General features: G+C 41.7%; 1 long non-coding RNA gene across 2 annotated transcripts in view; it reads left to right on the forward strand.

The window, feature by feature from the left end:
- Positions 1-22427, forward strand: part of LOC127382999 (uncharacterized) — a 65496-nt gene that overhangs the window by 8980 nt on the left and 34089 nt on the right. The window contains exons 2-3 of one of the 2 annotated variants that reach the window (XR_007889084.1): positions 3961-4152; positions 15782-15875. This is a non-coding gene — a long non-coding RNA (uncharacterized LOC127382999). Of the gene's footprint in view, positions 1-3960; positions 4153-15781; positions 15876-22427 lie in introns of those variants that run through there. The other variant, XR_007889083.1, reaches the window with a different exon arrangement.

Here is a 22427-nt window from a genome sequence, read left to right on the forward strand (position 1 = left end):
TCTCCCAAAATGATCACTGATCTCAGTGAGAGTCTGGCTGCCTCAGAGTGACCCAGACAGGCCCACAGCAAAGGCCAGAGCCCTTACGACTCCTCCACAAGCTCCCACGATTGCCATTCTTTGTGGAATGGGGACAAAAGCAGTCAGTGGGCTGTTTGAAGTGACTGCTGGGACCTGGAGCTCCTTAGGACTTTCACTTCTTTACTGTGAATATTTTTTTCTATCTAAAACTAGTCATTCTTCTCAGTTCATATTGCAGGAGTGCAACGCTATACCGTATTCAAGTAGCTTTTGAAGAAGCATGCTGGACATAATGAGACTGGCCCTGCTGCGGAGCAGGCAGGGCAGAGCCCTCCAGGCACTCACATCAACCCCTCATACTGCAGCACAGCAGGTAACAGACTCCCTAAAATGCTGGCTTCACCCGTCTCACAGCTCCTCAACACTGAAGCCACAATGTTTGCCATGTCTTTTGCCTCAGCCCTTCCTGGCATAATTTCAGCAAAGGACAGACCAGCACCCACGTGAATGTGGCCATTGCCTGTTTGCCTGGCCAGGCTGCAGGGATGGGATCGTGTTGTCAGTTACGGGACCAGGCAGCAAGATTCCCAGGCAGGAAAGGTCTCCTCTTTTTAAACAGAAGGATCCTGATTTACACAACCAGAGACAAAGGCATAATCAACCCAGCTCTGATTAATTACAGTGGGAATGCTAAGGAGCTATCAGTGCAGCAGACAAGAGAGCTTAAAACTAAATACAACCTGCAGGAGGGCAAGAGAAGATGAGTCTTTGAAAACACTTTTCTGAAACGAAGCAGGAATCCTCACCCCACTCCCCCAGCCTATGCAATGAAATGAGAGTTCCTGCCTCCCCTCTCTGAATGGAAGTGCCGCTTGCCTCCCTGGGCTGAACAGCTGGGACCATCCTGCCGTCACCTCCCTGCTCTTTCTCACCACTTTAAAATTAGCATCGCTGTGATCAGGCGGCAGGAGAGGAAATACTCACCCACCACTTGCCATGGTATTGAGAGCAAATCACTGACACACCACCCGCCTCCAGGAGCTGGGGAGTTTGCCCAGACCCCAGGCCGGGGCTCGCAGCGGGCCGGGCTGGCAGGAGATTCGCATCCCCCGCCGCTGCTGGCGCGGCCGCCCGGCTGCCTGGGCTGGCTCCGGCTCTCCGAGACAAGCAGCCGGCGAGGCAGAAGCGGCTCTACAGACACGAATAGCAGAGCCGACCTGAGCTGAGGAAGATGAGTCAACGAGATATTTTGGTCGCCTCTTTACGAAGGCAGCAAGACTCTCCAGAGAAGGTCTTTTTAGTGCGCAGAGCCCCACGATACTGATGTGTCGGTACAGAGACTGCCACTGCAGGAAACCTGTAAAGTAAAACCACCCTGAAGGTGTAACCAGACAAGGTGTTGAGTGTAAAAGTCAGAGAAGGGCTTGTAAATTCAGAGCTCCAGGAACACCCTGGAGCAAATTTCACAGAGCCCTCAGCAACATGAAAAGTCCATTCAGCCCTTCCTGGCTCATCCTGATAAACGGTTCGTTTCTCTTTTAACAGCAAAATGAAATTGATTAAGCCAGCATCGATATTGTCCTACAAGGTACTGAAAAACTAAATTCACTTTGGATGAATCCCAAGAAGAGCTACACTCATGCACACATACACACACACAATTTAAAATTGGTTCATCTGGGATGCATAAAACCTGAAAAACATTCATTAGAACTGGAAAAGCAAACACTGTTAATCAGCTCTAGGCTTCTTAGTACTCAGTGGAAGAAACTTCAGTCAGATAATTTTTTAAACACACATAAATCCCCAAAATTTTCCCTGGAAGAATTAGCTGACTAACTTGCCATAAATATGAGGAGGTGGGGAAAAAAAGGTAAATGAAAGTGGTTGGGGGCTGGATTTTTTTTTTTTTTTCATTTGCATTCAACAAGAGAAAGATTTATGCATGAGATGCAAATTACTATGCGTTATTTACACATCTGAAGAAAAACAAATCTTGAATGTAAATGCTTAGAGGCCATATTTTTAAATATGAAACTAGTAAAATTATTATAATGTTTATAACACCCACACTGTTAAAAATGCATTAAATTGGGGGAAAATTAGCCCTTTTATTTAAATTATAGTCCAATCCAAATATTAGGGCAGAAATCAAATACAAACATCTGTGTGTTTCCATTCTTGACAGACTTTTAGAGCAATTTGTTCACCTTGCAGTTGGTCCTATCCAGAATATCCCAGTGGGTTGGCAACTGCAGAGGGCAATAGCCAGTGAAACGGAAACAGAAGATACACTATGTATATCCTCAGAAAATAAAGAAACAGAAATACCTTTATAAAAACAAGTCCACTCCATAAGCAGTCCAGCTTACGGTGGGACATCTCTGACTTGCTGTTGACCACTCCTGAAAACAAGGTATCATAGATGCCTGCAGAGAAAGAGCAAATAAAATGAGAAGTCCAGGAAGAAAACAGTAAGATTGAGAAAAAGAGGAGGTGAGAACAAGTGATGGCGCCTAGAAGATCCAGCATTGCTTAGTTAATTCAGATCCACTGAACTGTGCATTTTCTGTTCTCTTTGGAAAATGTAAAGGATCTCTATTACACTACCACTGTTCAGTCCTTAATGTATTCACTTCTGGAGGGGAAAAGCTATTATTTCTGGTTTTATCAAGAGAAAATTAAGGTAATAAGACCTAGGTTATCAAACCCATTTACATGCTTGACTCCTCTCAGCTTCTAAAACCTTTGATTATCTGCACCCCAGACTCATTAAAAAGCAAAGAGATTCAGGTGCCTTCCTGTCCTTGCCACTTTTGAAAAAGTGACTCAATGCTGCCAACCTGAGGGTTCAGAAGCCATGAGACTAGACACCATAAACTGAAAAATATTAATGGGATTACCATTTTAGCTTGCTTTTTGACATTGTGAGAGCTGGGGGAGGTGGAGGGATTGTTGTTTTCCTTCAGTTGCCCTATATGAAATGGACCTTAGAGTCACATTTCTCTCCTCACAGCATATCTCTGCAGTGGGAATGATAGAATGAGACCTGAGCACACCAAAACAACCATTCTTATGACACAGGTCAGTGAGTGTCCATGGCAATTACTGTCAGGCAGCTCTGCCCATGGCACTGCATTCCCACAGTATGAATTCAGTGGGAGTCCAGCTTGTGTCCAGCAGGAGAAGGAGCCTTGCAAGCATAAATTCCACAGCCAGAATAAAAGCTTTCACATAGAATGCCAAAAATGTGGCAGAGTGCTTAGAGAGGGAGTGAGGAACATTTCCTACCCCTTCAATCAGGTCAAGGAATTTCTAGTCTGATTAAGAGTGGTCAAAATGAAAAACCCAACCCTTAGTCATGACTGCTCATTTTTTGAATGTCAGTTCATAAACACATTAAAAAATAAGTGAGGAGGCAACCACTTTTGCAGCCAAAGACTTGGAGCAGGCCCTTGTGGTTGTGGTTTTATGGCTATCCACATGGCTAATTCACATCAGGTTTTTGTTGATCTTTTAATATTTATGTCCAGATGCTACTGTAAGCTTCCAGATGTTTTTTGCACAGACATCAAAAACGTTTGCATAGCAATTACCAAATGAAAGTTTGAGGCATTTTCAAAGAGCTGAGAATGCCAAAAGAGTAAGTGGCTTTTGTTGCTGAAAGATTTCATTTTCTCCTTTTTTTTTTTTTACCTTTTTTTTCAACTTTTTTGTTTCTTTATAGGCCATTTGCTAGCCAACTAACCAAGAGTAAAACACAGACTATCTACTTTGAGTGTCCTATTTAGGTGTTGCCTAAGAAAATTTTATATTTCTGATGCTGGACAATTCCTACCTTTAGTAGCAAATGCAAATGTGTAGGTATGTTTGCAGGTCCACACATAACCATATATCCATATAAACTAATCATGCCTTCTGTCTCCATTGACCATACAGGGCTGCAGGTATTCCTGAGGTTTATGGCACAAATACTGCTCTGCCACAGACAACAGACTGAAGGAGGAGGAGCTGTTGTATGCCTTCTGCCCTTGGGTTCAGCCCTGAAGCTGTGGTGCTCTGCCTTCCTGCACGGTGCCTCAGCACAGTCCCTCAGGAAACTTTGCAGATACTGCTGGGAAGGAGGTGGAGGTAAGCTGTCTGGCTGTCTCTGCTTCCACTGCACCACAGCTCTGGTTTGGAGAAAAGTGCCTGTTGCTCCAGAGCAGCTGCTTCCAAGCATGGATAAGCAACTAAAATGGAGGCCTCAGAGTACACTCATGCTAATTAAGAAATTATGTAACACCTGCAATTATCTGCAGGGAAAGTCTCCTGGGCAGTCAGTGGGCTAGACTGCAGACAGAGCTTTGAGGTGAGGGGGAGCCAGTCTGGGCTGGAGTTAGGTGGACCTAGACTCTTTACAAGTTATCTGTGCTCTGCAAATTATCATGCTTCCCTGTGTTTCTATCTTGTGTTGGAAAAAAAACACCCCAAAGCAAATATAATCTGAATGCCAAATGTAGAAAAAAGAAACAAAACCTTTCTTAATATTGATAATTGTATCAATATGCTCAGAAAAACACAGTGAAAAAAGAGATATGAGGGAAAGAGTGATGATTTGTTTAGCACCAATGCTCAATGGCAGCTCTGGCTGCCAAGTCCAGTTGCTTCTGGGAGAGAACATAGGCAGTCTCATTCCTTGTGTATTCTGAGTGCTTGCTTCAACACATATTTTGGTCCCATAAATAATCAACAGGAGTTTTGTGAGTTCAATGGGGCCAAGATTTTCCTTTGGCTAGGAGCAGGTGACCAGGCCAGCAGCAGCAGCTTCAGCCGACCATGCTGTTTTTATAAACTGGAATGTCCCTGGGTTTGCCCACAGAGGTCTGCAGAGACAGAGGTGGGTGGCAAAGATGACTGCATGAGTTATATTTGTATTTACTCATCTAGAAGTGAAATTACACCAAAATGTAGGTAGAGAAGGATTTTTCACTGAGAAACAAATATTAAAGTGTGAGAGTGTTTGTCAGTATTCTCTATTAATGGACTAAAGGTTGGAAATGTATATCTACATCCCAGACAGCAGTATGAAGCAGAGATAGCCAACTGCTTTAAACCGTCCTAGATACCAGAAGAAATATATCTGCAGCAGTGTTGTTTCAAACTAGCACTCGGTTAAAACTAGTGCTGGCATCTCCTTCAGTTACCTTGAAACCTGCAGTATATTCTGATGCTACGATTTGAAGAGAAATTGCAGAGAGGAAACAGCTGGGAGAACATAAAATAAATTCAAAACTATTTTTCAGAAAAATATATCAGAACTTGCTAGAGAAATTATTTCCTAAGCACATCTTTCCTAGCCTCAGCTCAACTCTTCAGCACAAAACATAGGTTAAAGAAAATAAATAAATAAAAATCAATCAATCAATCTATCAATCTGATTAATACAAGGAAATCCATGCAGCCATAGTAGCATTGCTACTGTCAAATATCTTCCTGAGTCCATAAAACCAAACACAGAGATCTCCAGATACAATCTGCAACCTTCAAAAGGCAAAACAAAACTAAAAAACATCTGAAAGCTGTGGTTCAGGTCTTCAGCTGCTGAGAATCACTATGGTTTTCTTGCCTCCAGTGAAGCAATGCTCACATACTTTAGCTCAGAAAAAACTGTATTGAGTTGTACCAGTCATATTCACTGGAATACAGAAAGCTCCTAAGATCAGACCACGAGCCCTCCTGAAACTGGTGATTGTCAGGCAAGTCAGGTGTCTTATCTATATAATCTACTGCACAGACATTTGTTATTTGCTGTTGATTAGACCAGAGTCAAGACAATTCTTTTCCCTATAGCACTAGATCAGAGCAAGGTACAATTTTGTCTCTGTTGATTACGATTACTTTTTTAGTTTCCCTTGAAACATCAGGCTTTGATCACTGTCAAGTACTGATCAATGAGCAAGATGGACTTTTGATGTCCTCCATGAAGGCAATTCTTATGACTCATTTTCAGTGGTGGCAACTGTTTGCATCCTACTTCAAGAGCCTGTTTCATCATACAGTAGTGACCAAAAGGAGACATGGTCCTGGAAATATGGGAAGCAAGACAAAACTTTACCTAGTCATATGTGACTACTCTGCCTGCTTTGGCCTTGCCCAATGCTCGAAACTTGTCATGGCAAGCAGCTCAGGTAAAGGGCATGTGCATGTGCAGAAAACCTACAAAATAACGGGAATGGTTCAGTTAGTAATATTGTCTTCCTTTGTTTTATAGTCTTTCTGATAAATAACAGGTTTTAGCAATGAAAAGTAAGTTGCACTACAACATCAGAAACCACAGAGTTAAACTGACTGGAGAGCCTTTAAATAAAGGACACCAAGGAGGTAAGGTTTCACCTGCAGCTGGGCATCAGGATTACCCCAATTCTTCCTCCTGTTTGACTTCACCACTTCTAATTGGTCAGGTGGTGATGAAAGAGGCTGAGGTGTATACGGCCTGATATGATAAAGCTGCCTGGAGAGTCACATGAAAGAGGGGAGTCACAAATCTAGGCTGCAGCTGAGAATAAGGTCTCCTTTGATCAGGAATATATCCTGGCTGTATCAGAGCATTGGAGTCTCTCTTCTGTGCTGTGCTCCTCAGGAATCCTTCAGCTGTGCCTGGCATCAGGGTCACAGTGCAGGAGAGGGACCATAGTGAGATCCTGTGCAAATGCCTAAGGTACAGCTCAGAGTATGGTGCGCCAAAAGACAAGACTGTGCAGCCCTCTCTTACAGTCCTGTGTGTTTTTTTCTCATTTTCTTACATGTCCAAAAAGGAATTTAAAAACTTTCAAACAGGAAAAAGAAAAAAGAAAAAAAGAAGAAAATAAAAAGAGATAAAAAATAACTTTAATTGCAAATAGTGGCAGAAAACCTGTGGCATTCAGCCTTTTTCTACCAGGTAGTAACTTAACTGGCTGTTTTTAAAAACTATTGCCTTGCCCTGTTAGACTCAATACCCATCACATGATTAATGTGCTGGTATCTTATTAACTGCTGTGTTAGAAGAGCTGCTGTATTCACCACCACCCCTCTTCCCTCCCCCTGTTTGCTAGAACCTCATTGCAATCCTGCTGCTCTGACTGGAGGGTACTGCACCTTCCAACAAAACATCATAAAGAGCAAAGAATTACCGTTTTCCAGTAATCCAGCCCATAAATCAACCCTTGTGTTTTGTTCTGAGGACCGTGTGGGACTCTGCAAGTGCTCCCTGTGTTTGCATTCACAAGACAGGCTTTGTCTTCAGAAACAAGACAGGATAAAAAAAGGAAAACAAAACAAAACAGGAATGGCTAAATCTTCCCTGTGTCTGGTTGATCTTATCTGGACCTCCCTTGCTGCAACAATAATTTGAGACTGTCGAAAATTGCCACCTTATCTGATTGGTGGTCTTACCAGCTGCTATTTTATCAGGACCCAGCTGGATGAGGAAAGTAGGACGTGGTATGACCTTGGTATCTCAGCGCCTGACCTCAATATCTAATCAGTCAGATGTCTCGCTGAGGCTGCCTCGGGATGCTGTGCATGTCCCCTCTGGCACCTAGTCATTGACAAGACATTTGCTTCACCCTGGTGCCAGCCCACAGGCGCAAGCACACACCGTGTGCACCCCAGCGTCTCTCCGCCCTGCGCACCAGTGCTGCCGCTCCTGAGGTGGCAGGGGCTTTTCTGTAAAGCCTCAGCAGCCTTTATCCTGAACAGCCTGGTTTGCAGGACTACCCCTCAGCCAGAGACATTTCCTTATCCTGCTAGCATGGCAGACAAGGCAAGGTGAGGCCTGTAAACTCATTTCATTGGTTTTATGCAGGGTATACAGGATGTGTCTGTAAGGGCAACGAGCACTTACACCTGTGGAACACCATATACCACATCACAGACACTGCCTCAAGGCCTGTCCTAGGAAGAGCATAAGTTTTGCTGCTTCGGACTGGAAATTGAAGGACAAGGCTTTTGCCCCGACCCTAATGGCCACTAGCTGTGTGACTCAGAAATTGAGGAAAATAATTTCACACCACTTTGTATTCAGACACGGAGGATCACACTTCGAACAACCCAGTCACGGCAGGGTTGTGGGAGATGTCATCAGACCAGGGCTTTCCCCTAGTGCTGAAGGGGAGAAATTCTCCTTCTGATCCATTGGAAGAGCAGAGGGCCTGCACGGCCCCTGTGATCCTCCGCTCAAGGGAACAGTAAGCAGATCCATATTCTGACCTCCACCGGTCCTGCACTTCCTTTTCTGCTTTATGTTGGGGCTGGAGGAGAGCCTCCACCCACACCAGCATGCTCACACAGGAAGGTGTACCCTTGAGGGCAGGTCCCTGGGACACTGCTGTCCCTTCCTCTACTATCTGCTTGATCTTTCACAGTGGTGGAGGTTGCTCAAGGAGTCCCTCCGAAGGAGCAGAGTCATTGGCATACCTTTGTGCCTCCTAATCCAACATGTACAGAATGAAGAGCATGCTGAGGGAGAACCCTGTCTTGAACCACCTGGGATGTCAGTAGAGCAGCAAGGAAAAAAAACTGCAAGAAGTAAAACCTTAAGCACAGAAAAATTAACCATCCAAGGAAGATCTGAGTGCTCTAGCATATCATTTCTGAAAGAGAAGTTTTAGATTTTCTCTTTCAATATTGTGTCTTTTCGTTCCTTTATAGACAACGTTCATTATACATAATTTTTAAAGGCTGAAATTAGATTCGTATTATGTTAAGCAGAAGCCTTTGATATGAACCGGATTTCCTTTCCTTGTTGTTTTTTTTGTTTGGTTTTATTGTTGTTGTGGGGGGGGTTTCTTTGTTTGGGGGGTTTTGTGTTTTTTTTTTCCCCCCTGGAAATTACTGCAGCTTGTTTGTTTGTTTGTTTGTTCATTCCTGCTTTCTGAGGATTCAGAAAAATCCTCTTCAACTCTAGAGTTTCTCACAAAACAACTTATTTCCCAATCAGCTTTGTCTGCTGCATGCAGTGACTGTTAACAAGGGTCTTAGACCTACTCTTTGCACACTGCAACCAGGCGTAATCCATACCTTCTCTCCACACAGGGAGTCAATGTCCCTGTGTAGGGTGTAGGGACTCTGGCAGGGGAGACCACAGGATGGCAATTGCAGGCAAACCAGTGCATTCTTAGGCCAAGTCTAGGTGTGCTTTTGCTCTTCCAAACTGTCAAAACATTTCATTGTATCATGTCTGTGACAATTCTAGTATTAAGTGTTAGGTATCTACCTAAGTCTTGAGTTTTAGTCCTTGCAGGAGTTGCAAATTTTATTTTCAATGCTGGTATAATTTGCCCTCCTCCATTATTATTAACAACAATAATACTAAGGAGAAGAAGAATAAGAAGAATTTACAATACGTTTTTGTTCTGTTTGGGCTTTGCTACCTCTTTTTAAACTGTGGCTGAGCAGAGTCACAGGGTTTGCTGTTTCCTAAAACTAGATCTAAATGCCTTTAAGGGAAGGCAGATGCAAGAGAACCATTACTATATAAATTTACTTCCACAAACAAAGAATATTTAATAGCTTTGGAGTCTGGTTGTCTACAAAATAGTATAGAGTGTGACAATACATGTGGCTTGGAATAGCAAACATATCAAGGAGGGTTGCCCACTGCCCACCAACTGCACACAGAGCACACCCCTGGACAGCATTCCTGCACTCAAGAGAATGCTGTGGCAAATTCCAGTCTAAATAAAGCCACAGAAGAATAGATAAGCTATTGCACCTCAACACACACAGATGCATACACACAAAAATGTCCCCTTATCAGGACCGAGATAATAAATGTGAGAATGCAGCCAAGTGCATCTTAGTTGATTGACAATACATAACAGATTGCCTAGTGTACTCTTTGGGAGAAGCAGAACATACAATTAAATAAAAGTCGCTACTAAAAGCAAATCCCCCCTTAAAATAGATGTCAAACTCCGACTAGACAAATGTGGTATTTCAGGTGGAAAATTGAATGGACTTAATAGGAGTAATATGAACAGTTGGTCCTGGAAGAGCTTATAAACTGTAAATATTGCTCACTGCCGATGCTAACACAATGATGAATGTATCAAAATATTAGTATCAAAAGACTACTGGAATATATTTGCAGGGTTGTGGAAAGCGTGAAGAGAGGTTGTTGTCCTTTCCATTGCTTTATATTAATCTCTGGGTACTGGCTGATAGCAGGGGCCACAAGCTCTATAATTAGATTTTGGAAATGTATATAGGGAGGAGGAAATGGAATAATTAGGGTACACTATCAGATGCCTGTCCTCATCCTTTTTAAACGAGCCAGAAATATACCCTGTACTTGTTCAGCATGCAACCTTCAAGGGGAAAAGTGTCAGACACTGTAATTGGTAGAACTTGAATGCTGCTATACTGGTGTCCCTTTTTAAAGGAAACCTATTTTCCACACCAAAATCGATCCTGCAAGGTTGTTATCTCATAATGCACACCTAGAGAGGTACTGTGAGGCCCAAGGGTAGAGAATAGCAGGGCACCTCACAGCCGCGGCTGTGCTGCCTACAGTGCTGCATCCTCTCCGGGGGGACTCACTGCTGAGGCACACACTACATGGTAAAATATATGCATTTGTTTGTGGACAGTTTGGGTTTTGCTTTAAAACGCACGGGCAAGGCAGTGAAAATGTGCTAGTGGTACAGCATCTGGCCAGGTCTGACGAGCGAACTGGGTGATCATTTGATTATCCTTCTTGGGGTGTTGGCAGGTGGAAGAGCCTCTGCCCTCCCACTCACATGGCATCTCTGAAGGGCATACTGGCTTTTGTTTAATTCTCCTGCTTCTGTAAACAGCAGGGAAGAGCCAAAGAATCTCAAAAAACACCCCCAAAAAAAGAATATTTTTGGTGTGGAAAATTATTTGACATTATTCTTAAATATTTAAAGGACACTGTCTGCTGGTATGGAAATCCAGTGAATAATTTAATGCTGTTTGACAGAATCTCTTTGGGTCAATTATTCAGTAAGTGGATTAATACTTTCTGACTAAAACAAAGCACATTGTGTTTTGGCAGGCATATCTAGTTACATCACATATTCCATGTCACATTGCATTGCAGAGGATGCCAGCATAATCAAATGGGGCAACTTAGACAATGCAATCAGAATAATTTCCAAATATTTTTCAAAAGCTGCCTGTTCCTGACTGTTTGTCTACCTGGCCTGTCTATATTTATCTGTCTAAAAAGGAAAATAACACAGCAAGAGATTTGATCAACTTATAAAAAATATCTAAGTTGGAAACTGCCAGCAACTCTTAACCTCATTATAACCCTAAGCATCTTATCTATACCAAACACTTTAATTTTAGAATAGCATCTTTAAAGCCCCAGGGAAGAGAAAGAGCATCTCTTGATGCTTGACAGCAGTTCTTTAGCACTGACATAGTCCAAAAGAGATATCCTTATCAAATCCTTCTGAGGACAGCAGCTGTAATATAGAATCTCAAGGGCAATGGGGATACAGTACAGGTTTAAAAAAAAAAAGAAGGATCCTTAGGATTTCAAGAGATACGTAGAAGGCCTCATAGGCAGCAGCCATCTCACACCAGAAACAGTTTTATAGAAAAAACTGGAATGGAGGGCCCTGCTTATGTTTCAGATCATCAGCAGACACACTTCCCTCTCCTGTCCTACTTCCCATTCTTCTCCAATATGCGGTTAAGAAACAGGTGGGACTTCCTTTTTAAAATCCTACACTGTAAGGTGGGGAAGATGATAATTTCATTGAAGCCAATTAAAATTTGTAATTTCTATTTTTTGAGAAATTCTCAGATTCTTCTGTTTTCCTTCAACTAGAATGGAGATAAAAAGTTAATAATTTCATAACTTAATAATCTCTGTGAAAAAAAATAATAATTCCAAAAGCAATTCTATATTTATTCATTTTTTATAATTAGAATATGAATATTGCAACGCAGTGTAAAACCCAAAACCACGCTGTGGAGGACAAATACTCAATTTCATGGCAGTGATCGGAGTATAACATAATATGTTCTTCATTAAAATGAGATTTTTTTGCAAAAATTTTCCATTTCCTGCAGTCAGCATTTCCAGACCAAAGCCTTTTACCAGCTCAAAGGTATAAAGACAGACAGGCAAAAATGCATCTGAAGGCCTGAACAAAATCAGAATAAAAATCACTAGAAAAATAAAAGGTACCTGTTCCTCTGCTCTCATAGTGGAGATGCTAAAGGCCTTTCTCATGCCGTGTAAATGAAATTAAGTTGGTTGCACCCTTGTACAGCTGTGGCAAACCTGAAGAGACTCTCACTCTCCACCTGTGTCAGCAAAATCCTCCACACAGCACGGCTACAAGGGCACCTGCCTTTCTCCAGCAGCCGCTTTAGGACTGCAAAAAAGCACATCCAGGAAGAAAATTTAAAAAAAGAGTTTTCTGCTGAACATTTCCTAAGGGCGACACAACAGGAACCTTTCTTACTGTATGTGTGAATGGAAAGGATAAAGCCCCAGAGAAACTTGTGAGATTAATTGGAAATGGGTAGGCTCTTAGTCTAATCGAATTTTCTTACCCATTTTTTTACGTTTGTGTTAAGAGACCACAGTACAGCTCATGGTGATGCTTCATGCTAGTCATTTTAGACATCCAAAATGGTTTTCCCAATTCTATTGACTGGAAAATGGAGGCAAAGGGCAAGTGACTGACGTTAGTGGCGAGCAGCATGAACCTACACAGGAGCTGTAGCTGTTAGCAGGGTTGGAGTGACGGACACAGCCCTCGGATTCGCACTGACAGATCACAGTGCTTCCACAAAACTGACTTCCACATCCGAGACCCCCAAAAAGAGCTCCTTTGCAGCAAAGATAAGGACGAGCAAGCATTGCTGAAAAAGTATAGCCCAAGTTCTCCTTTAAACCATTCAGTAATAAACATTAATATTGAAAACCACCTAAAAATGTGTAACATCAAGGCCTCCTATCCTTAACTTTTATGCACATAACTTTATTCTGCATCAGCCTCATTAAGCCTAGCTGAATAATTCAAAATCTCAAGTGTTTGGAGGGTTGAGGATTGAATAAACACAGCAGAAGGCTCACAGATCCTCCTTACATTTTTAAAACATGTACTTCCAAAGATATATTACAAGAAATAAGTTAAAGACAACAGTTCAATAGGCTGAGATGAGAAAACACTTGCTACTAAGAATCTCTGGCTTCTGTTGCCCAGCTGCCTTGCCTGATGTAGGGGTGTAAAAGTGTGGGGAAATACAGCTGAACAAACAAGTTTGGAATTTTCTAAATTCTGTCACATCATGATGAAAGGAGATGGAAATTAATTTCACAGAGGGTTAAAATATACATATGTGCACATATATATATATGTGTATATATATGCACATACATACAGGGATATGTGTATCCATACCTTAGGAAGCTGCTTAGGCAAGAGGCAGGAGGCATTGTGTGGGCCTCCCCCCCGTGGCTGGCAGAGCACGGGCTGGAACGATGTGTCCTGGTGCCACCAGTAGGTTCCATTGCCCAGCGGTGCCACCAACAGGTGCCATTTCCCCCCGGTGCCACCAGCAGGTGTCCCTGGCTGCTGGTCGCCTCCGCCCTGTCAGCTGGACACAAGCTGGCGGATGGGAAGGGGAGGGAAACGACGGCTGAGAGAGCCCGGGGGGCTTGTGCCGTCCTGCAGTACTGTTCGGGGGCATTTTCAGCAGGGAAGGGGGTAAAAGGCACCTCCAGCTGCTGCAAAAGAAAGCCCGAAACACGCGATCTGGGCTTTGCCCGGAGGTAAATTCTTCAACTAGGAAAGAAAGGGAAAGCCTTGCCAAGAAGAAAAAAGAGTGTATGCCGAAATGTTTTCAGAGGTTTTGAAAACCTCACAAGTCGTGATTTATTTTAGAAACACAGCCAGCCTCCTGCCCTTCCACACAGGCGGTGGCACCTTGGTGCACAGACAGGGGAACCAGCGGGAGGGAGTAAGAATCAGAATCCTGAAGGAAAGTGGGCAGGTTAGATGTGCAGCTCAAGCTGTGCAAAATGCCTTCCTTGGTTAATAGCATTAGTTTTAAAAATGTGTCTTCTAGGATTTATTACTACTAAAATGTCTGAATATCTGGTCTAGCAGGCAGAGAGATGAGCCCAAATGTTTGCATTTCAGTGATGCAGAACGAGCTATCAGTGACCATGTCCGACCTCAAACAACACTAAGAAATGGCTTCCCCAGTAATGTGTGCTCCACATTTTTCTCTTTTGTCTCAGTTACAGAACATCAGTTAGAAAGAAATCCAGTCCTGACAAAGGATATCTCACTTTCACAGAGAATAACTTGAGATCTGTTTTTACTTTAATATACCTAATTATTTTATCATTAAATTTCCCTGTTAAAAAAACCGAGCATTTTCTGTATTCCTGATTCAGGCAGGTATTTGAGTGCTATCTCAAATAAGAGGTGGATTTGAAGCAAACATTGAAGGTTATTCACAAATAGGGAGCTCATTTCTGAACAAGACAACACAGAGACCAGAACTCTTTGTGTGGATGAGGTTTAACCCAGCATGATCTGCTGAGATCAGGCGAATCACTTCCACTTTTCACTGGTGCACAAGCAGAACTGGGGCTCCAGGCTTACTGAAAACAAAACAAATGCTGCTCTATTTGAAAGTAAACTTACACAGGAAAAACACTTAGGAAGAAACATTCCAATAAAAATAAATTATATATATATATATAAATGCAAATATATATAAAAACCCCAACAAACTAGGAAAGATCAAATAAACAGTCGTGGCTTTACTGACACCTGTAACTTTATATCTCTCTCTAGTTACAGGGGGAGGAGGGTGACACGACCAGGGGCATGGTCCTAGAGGGAGGAAATGTGGTATTTGACAGGTGCAAGAACCCGATAAATTATGGAACATGTAGAACATCTCTTTCCTTACAAAATTGTCAAGGTCCAGTCTGTGGATGAGAAAGACATGCTTAAGACAGAAGCAGAAAAATGTCTTTTTTTTTTTCAGGAAGAGGGCAAAGGGAGGGGGGAATATCAGTAAAAAAAGGAAGTAGGTTGGAACTGTAAATCAAAATTTGCATTCCAGTGCTATAAAAGTATGGTGGGACATTCTGGCTTCATTTTTATCCTGGAAATTAGTTCAGAGTCAAATTCTGTTCTTACAACCAGAAATGTCTGTAATATAATATCACACATGTTCTGAACACTGTGGGCTTTCTAGTCTGCTAGAATTTGGCTAAACAATCGACTTTCTTACTTGTCCCTAAATTTTATCATCCCTTCCATGGAGGGGGAAGAAATAGCCATCAGCCTGTGAATATGCAAAACATTGATGCTGACAGCAACGTGAGGCTTTAACATGATGCGCCATTTTCCAGCAACACCCAGTGTCTCCAAGAGTGGTGTTGAGCAGTCCTGGCCAGGCTGGAGGCTGCTCTCACCCTTGCTGTTCGCCCTCAAGGCTGTTCACCCTAGGTCCTGGTCTCAATCTGGTTTCCACTTGTGCTTCTGCTGTTCAAGTGAGGGCTTGTGATGGTATAAGCAGAAATACTTCATTATCTCTTCTGCCGTAGGCAAGTGTGGCTGAGTGCAAATGTATTCCCATTAAGCCACGTGCATTAACTCTGTGCTACTAGTAGGGAGCTAGGAAGATACTACACAGTCTCCAAATTGGTTTATTCCTTTCCTCCCATCCTCCCCTTGCTATTAATGGATTAAAAGTGCAGTCTCTTTGCTTTTTTCTGTTCTAAAAGGGGAAGGAAATGGCAGCTTGAAGAGAAGAGCAAGATTTCCCCATGACAAAGACAGCATGCTGCCCCTGATGGGAAAGGAACTACAGTGATTTACATCCACAAAGACTGTGGCTGTCTAGCATACTAAATATCCTTTGCCAGTGCTGAACCAGGTACTCATACAAGGTACACAACTGTCCAGTGCTCACAGTACAGTGGGGAAATGTTTGGGTTTTTTTTTTTAAAAAGGCATTATCATGACATTTATTATGTGAAGACAAAAATAACATTCCCATCAATGTCAACAGGATCAGAATATGACCCTCAGAGAATATTTCACATTGTTACATCCTTTCATGAATCAGACAAAATTTCATTCCTGGATAACAACCCTGGTTCATGATAGGAAAGAAGTGGTCTGTCACACCCTGATAATTAGTACATCACAGGCCGAATGTAAAACCAGGCAGTAAAATGACACTAAGTTTCTGGCAGAACTTTGAGCTACATATAAACCATAAACAAGATGATACAGATGAGACATGGTTGTACTCTTCTTTTCAGAGATGCTGATAATAGAAGGTCAGCGTCTCAGGATAAAACAAAATACTGCACATAAGCTCACATTGGAAAGCAGTTACAATGCCATTGCCCTGCTACATATTCACACAGTAAAAATCTCAGCACAAGCAGCTTTGGCCATTCACCTTTCTTAGTACATAAAGAACTGCTTCAAACCCACTAGGAGTTGAATGGATCTCAGCAAGGTGGATACACCTGACTATACAGAATGAAGAAGGAAGAGTCTGTGGTGGAATATGCTTTTTCCAGTCTTTTTGATTGTTTGTTTTTTTCTTGAAACAGAGATGAGCATTTCTGTTTTCTGCAAAGAAAAATGCAGTTTCTTAAGCAGTGTTCTGAGAAAGAGGAAGGAGAAAAGGGAGGATACAAATCACGTACAACACAGTGCAGATAAAAATAAAAACCCTAGGTGGTGACGGAAACCCAGGTTTCCACCCATTGCAGCAGAAAATACATTTCTCACACTACACATCTGTAAATTTTTATATAGAAAGCAAACATAAAACTTAAAAAAAGTAAATTAAAAAACAATTTAAGGACAGCAGATAAACAGGCTAAACCTGGAGTCCTCAACACAAGAAGGACTTGTTGAAGCAGGTCCAGAGAATGGCCACAAAAATACAGAGGGCTGAAGCACCTTTCCTGCAATGACAGGCTGACGGAGCTGGGATTGTTCAGCCTGGAGAAGAGAAAGATCCAACAGAGAACTTTTAGTAGCTTTCCAGTATCTGAAGGGAACCTACAAGAAAGCTATGGAGGAACTGTTCACAAGGGTGTGTAGCAATAGGATGAGGATCAATGGTCTGAAACTAGAGCAGGGTAGATTTAGAGGAGACATTAGGAAGAAGTTCTTTACTATGAGGGTGGTGAAACACTGGAACATATTGCCCAGAGAGGTGGCTGAGGCTCCGTTCACGAAGACATTCTAGGTTAGGATTGATGGGGTCTGAGCAACCTGATTTAGTTAAAGAGTTCCCTGTGCACTGCAGGGGGGGACTGGACTAGCTGACCTTTAAAGGTTGACCTTCCAACTCAATGCATTCTATGATTCTGATTCTATGAATTGTCATTCATATACTCAGGTAGAAAATAACATGAAGGTTTTTTTAAAGAGTTTTTTTAAATTGCCATATAAATTAATTACTCCGTAACAGGAAATGAAACCCATTGCAAACTTCTGATTTAAGCACAAAGTCCAAAATATTAAGAAGGCCAGGGGATGTCTGGATTCAATGGACTTTTGGTCTCCATCACTTTCTGATGCGCAGAATTCCACATCCCAAAACCACCAGTGGGAAGACCAAGGAGTGAAAAGGCTGTGACTCCCCCCTGCTGAGAACACTGCTGTGACCATTCACCCACACGGTAGCTAGAGGAAGGTTTGTTTGCTAACAGGGCCCAGGAGAAATTTCACAGCAAAAGCACAATGGGGGTGACACATCAGACTGCACTTTGGCGCACACAGCCTTGGTACCATGCTGCATTCCCCCAGTGGTAGCTCCAGTTCAGGAATTATTGCTAATAATAACTTTTTAGCCTACTTTCCTAAGGAAATGAGGCTTAGGCAATAATTTTGTCTGGCTGATTTCCCTAATAATTTTGAGCCTACTGACTGATGTCAGCCAAGTGGAACAAGAGGGACAGAGCTCTCAGAGATAATTATGAGCCTACAAGTTTTGTCTGGAGAGGGAAAGGGATAGAAACCAAAATATATTCCATGTTAAACGAAAGGCTGCAGCATCAGATCACCATTTAGGTATCAGAGGATACACACGGAAGAGGTCTTTCTTTGGACAGAAGAGGTCTTCTATAGGTGGTTGCTGCACCAAAATTTCAGTGGGCACTGACACTTTCAGAGACACCAAAATCAGTCAGCCCCAGATGCAAGCCTGCTTCCTTAGTTTTAAAGCTTGCAGAACCACCCGTGCCCCATCTAAGCACAGTTTCATGCTGACTGGCACAGGAAATTTCTCATGTGAAGCTGTTCCCTACATTTCCTATTCTCAAAAACTCTCCTCACGAGAAGCCAAATGCACTTCTTTCAATCTACTGAGACTGAAAGTATCTTCCTTACTTACTGAAAGTTAGTTGATAAGTCTATTGTTTCTCAGCCTACTGTCTCTTTTTATGTTAGTCAATACTTGCAACACATTATATCACTGATACCATCAGCAACACCCTTTGTAACAGTCCCTTTGAATTCATTACCTACTTAGCGGATGATAATGACCCATACCTGCTACATCAAATGGATGGTGTATTCCCTCTGTCTGTAACCTGTTGCAACCGTACATCAGCACCTAAAACTCAACATTCAAAAGCCGAGCAGACCAGACCTCACTCTGGTGAGGTCATAATAAATCTGGTGGATTTCACTGAGCTCATTTACGCTTTCTCTCCTGAAGAGTTAAAAGCCAACACGTGAGGGCAGACTTACAACACCAGTTGAGCAACCCCCTTTTCCAGAAAACGTACATCTCATTAACCAAAAAAACCCAACAAACAAAAACAAAACAAAACCACAAAAAAACCCACAAACAAAACAACCCACCTACCCCTCCAAAAACACACACACAAAATAAAAACCCAACTAAAAAAAAACAAAACAAAACAAATTAACAACATCAATAATGAAAACCAAAACAAAAAACAGAGACAGAGAAACAAAACCTCATCAACATCTTGTCTAGGTCCTGTTGAAAAATACTCCTCTTTGAGAAATCCAGGACATTCCTCTTTGTATTAATTGCCAGCTTATTAGTGGAATGAGTGTTGCCAGTCTTTTCTCAAGCTGCTTGGAGGTGAAGAGCCTCTTTCTTTCCCTTTACCAAAAACAACAACAAAACATCCCAAGAAAGAAGAAAAGAGAAAAAGGAAAGGGAGCTGCTGAGAGCCAGACTACTCATTCATCTTTGAACATTGGTTTCCATGGGAATAAGTTTAGTTCTTTGTGGAGGTTGAACAACCCCATGCAGTCTAATGCCTCCAACATTACATTTGTGTGGTCAACTTTCCCTTGGCCTCCTCTTGTCCCTTTCCTCCTGATCCCTGCTCAGCAACAAGACTGGTGTCACAAAAATGAAGAAATCATTCAATAACTTAGCTGAATTAGGTTTGCATCAAAGCCCGCTGGAGCCTTTCTACTGCCACCAGTGAAACTTGGATGAAGCTCTCATAGCATAAAGCACAGTGGCTTCCAGTCAGCTTGTCAAAATGGTTCACAGAATCACAGAATCTTACAGAATCACAGAATCTTAGGTTACTCAAACTTTGTCTCCTTCAACTTTTCTATTTTGAAGATTTCTCACTTTTGCCCATTCTGCAACTCTTTGTCATTTTTCTGTTTTGGCAGATCATGTAGATCATGTGGGTCTGTTCATACTAGTGTTTAAAAGTGAATCACTACTTATACACCATGAAGGGAACAGGTTTACCAGCAACTGCAAAAGGACTAAGTAAACTCAAAAATAGCCTTTACCTTAAGCTTAACTTAAATCAAAAAGCATTTTTCCTACATTAAACTCTTTAGAGGTTCACCTGCTTTACTTTTTGCTTTAAACTAAGAACATGAGCAAAAGTAGCATGACATTCCTGATGGAGAGGGAACTAGATGACCTGGTGATCTCAGTCAGGATGCAGCAAACATTACAGAAAAAATCCTGGACTGTGTATTTTGTATGATCTGACTACAATAATTTGCCAGTCATCTTGTAATCCATTTTGACATAGTTTTTTTAAAAAAGAAACTGTTTATAAATCCATTACTCAGAGGGTGCCATGCAATGCATTTTCATACATTAATCCTCATCATTTTACTAACTGTCGCAATTTTTTTTTCTATTAAAGGAATAAAGCAAAAGCATGTTTTCATAAATCACTCATAAAATATTTAGCACTTTCTATTGCTCCACTTTCAAATCTCCTCCTTCTTAAAAGCTTATAGGGTCCAAAGTTCTTTGAAAAAAATGAACAAAAGAAAATGTAACAGAAATTCATGAAAGCCATTCACAGGCAGACTGTCCGGACTACAGGAATTTTCTTTCGTAAGAGTGCTTTTTCTGTTCGGATTTTGATATGCATTTTCTTTGCAAGACAGAGATGCTGATGGATTTTCAATTTTTAGGTCTAATTGCCTAATTTACTTTACCTATCCATTAGAAAACTTAGCTGGAACTGCAGCGTTTTATACAGTTACTTGGGATGTGCGGCTTGAAAGAAGCTATTGAAGCACAGAAAAATTGATCAGTCATTTGACTGTCAATTCACACATCAGTGGATTATAGGTAGAGCCATTTTAGTCTTATCATTCCTATAAGAATGTTAGCAATTCAGGCCAATGAAGATCCATTGTGATAATGGAAGTAACGAAAGCTGGAGCTTAGACTACGCACTGACATTCATGGCAGTACATCATCTCCCCTTACTCAAAATACGATGAAATGAGAAGTTTATTAGAAACACACAAAAAAATAAAACTAGGCTAAAAACTACCTTCTCTGGATCCAGGTTTCAATGGTGCAAATGTGTTTCTTTCTGTCTCTCTAATTTCAACTCAGCTGAGGCCTTTTCCCATCTTCTCACTGCATTTCAGTGTTGGGGAGAAGAAAACAACAAGCAAGACATGTTTTCTTGATAAGTCACTCAGTTATGTGTTTCAGGAAAAAAAAAATACACTGAATTATTTCTCTAAACAAAGGGAAAATGGCAAAGCTAGCATTTGGAATTTGCCAGGTCTATCAGAAACCATTTCAGACACCTGATAATAAGTGAGAGTGCACAGCATTTCTCAAGCTAACTATAAAATTCCTGGACAGACACTTTAGCCCAAACTGAGCAAGTTTAAGCCAAACATGGAGGGATAGACCAACTTCTTGCTCTGAAGTCCTCCTGGCATGGAAATGTTTGTTGCTATGTGTTCTGTAAACCAGAGAGAAGACTTAGGTTTCACAAAAACATAACTCTAAGACTAGGTGAATTGACAGATTAAAGGCATTTTATCAGAAGTAACCAAAAGTACAGAGGATAACAAGAAAATTGAAAAGCCGTTTCCACTTCTGTTATTCTTTGGCCTCCAACACATAACAAGCCAAAACTGATAAGCATGAACATTTTGCAGAGAGCCTCCATTAGTTTCAGTTCAGCATGGACCCACTGAGAGAGCAGGAGTTAATATGATCCAGTATGAGAAAGCCACCAAAGCTGAAGCAGCCCAGGATTTTAGAACAAGAATCTTGGTGAGAAATCATCACTGAAGCCTGAAACAAAGCCAGGAGTCTCCTAGATAGCCTTTACTGACAATTAACTCTTTTGGTTATGAAGTTATCTGGGAAATATGTGTACAAAATACATTGTGTCCCACTGTATTTAATGCCAAAACAGCTAACCAAAACTGTTTTGGTGAGAGTTTCACTTCCTTTCCAGTTCCAATTAAAAAGAGAGGCACTCAGCACAGCTGGAGTCAGAAGACAATGTGTGCCTCAGCCCCGCTTCAAAAAGTTTCCACCCACCTCCCTGATACAGAGGAGGGTTAAAAGGAGGTGGAGAAGTAACCTCCAAAAACAACCAGGATGGGAGAAAGAAGGGGTCAATCTCCCTGGTTTCAAACACAGGGTCTCCTTCCAAAAACAGCAAGGTGGAGGAGGATGTGGCGATATTTGTTCTTTGACTTTCTGCTTAACAGTATGATGGATGGGCTGCTCCCCTGGAAAAATAGACTCAAAGACCTCCATGCAGCTCTGTCTTCTGTTGTATTGGACATGAACCACCAGAACCAATGGAGAGAAAAAATATGTTATTACTCCTATACTTCCACAACTTTGTGTTCAGGATATTTACCTTAAAGGTTGCATACCTGGGGTCTAGTCCATGGCCAAACCATAACTCCGGGTAAATCCTGCCACTGTTTCATTATGGCAATATTGTTGCAGTGAAAAAATAGAACTATATACCAGCAAGCTTGTTAAGCCTTCATTTTTTTCAGTTTTTATAAATAATTTCCATTCCTAATATGTCATGGAGCAGTCATAAATTGGGAAGGACAGAATCTCACATTCATTTTACAAAAGGACAAACATTATCTTCAAAG

The sequence above is a fragment of the Apus apus genome, chromosome 3, assembly GCF_020740795.1.
Source record: "Apus apus isolate bApuApu2 chromosome 3, bApuApu2.pri.cur, whole genome shotgun sequence".
NCBI lineage: Eukaryota > Metazoa > Chordata > Aves > Apodiformes > Apodidae > Apus > Apus apus.